This window comes from Populus euphratica, unplaced genomic scaffold (genome assembly GCF_000495115.2).
Source record: "Populus euphratica unplaced genomic scaffold, PopEup_1.0 scaffold93.1, whole genome shotgun sequence".
NCBI lineage: Eukaryota > Viridiplantae > Streptophyta > Magnoliopsida > Malpighiales > Salicaceae > Populus > Populus euphratica.
The window spans coordinates 832132-833281 of record NW_011499873.1 but is presented as its reverse complement, the minus strand read 5'-3'; positions in this window follow the sequence as shown (position 1 = coordinate 833281).

Sequence of the window (1150 nt, the reverse complement as noted above, 5' to 3'; positions counted from 1 at the left end):
TTTTTATTTTAAAATATATAATAATAATTTTTTATTTTTAAAAATTATTTTTAATATCAATGCATCGAAATAATCTAAAAATATTTTTAAAATAAAGTAAAAAATATAAAAAAATTATTTAAAAAATACGTTTTAAATACAAAAACAAAATAATCATGCATTAATTCTCTTCTAAAACAACAAACGACGTCTATTTTTAAGAAAAAAATAAGGCTAACAATAGGTCATTTGCCCTCTATGGAAAGTTAAAAAAATAAAAATCCAGACCTATCTATAGCCCACGCGTTCGAGCTATTTGAACAGGATCAGTGTAACTTTTGCAAGGATTGGTTTTTCGGTTTTTTTTAATTGTCCTTTTGGTTTGTTTTATTTGCCTCCTTTTCTCTTAATCTTTTGGTTTTTGTTTTTCAAATTCTATTATTTAATATTAACATTTTAATTTATTTTATCATTAAAATTAATTATAAATCAATTTTTTTTATCATATTATAAAATAAAATTAATTAATTTAATCCAGTATAAGTCCATAAATTAGGTTGCTGGTTTCTTTGACTTTTTTTTTTATTTTAATCTTATTTTTTAATATAGAATTTTTAGTTAATTTTATCATTTTAAATTAAATTGATTATGAATTATTTTTATTATTTTTATCATACTATAAAATATAAAAAATAGTTTAACATAATTAAATTTATAAATAGGTTGTTAATTTTACAAGTTGACTAGAATAAACATGACATTTTTTTTTATTATTATAATTTTAATTATTATATTAAATTCAATGACAATAATGAAGAGTTTACGAGCATATTATAATTATTGATAACTTAAATAATTATTTTTTTATTGGTCTATTGGTTTCTTTGAATTCCTTTTTTATTTTGATTTTTTATTATTTAATATTAAATTAAAGGTAAATTCATTTTTTTTTTTTATATATATAAACTAAATCTGTTGGGTGAAGTTCTTAATTTAAATTATAAATTTGACAAGTTGATGATGGTAAATTTAATATTTTTTTAATTATTAAAATCATAATGAAAATAGTTTTTATATAATTTAATTATAAATTAAAACTAGAGGTTGAGACATGAGATTTCAAGGTGTACTAGTTTAATAATAATATTAATAGTAGTTACTTCTAGCATAC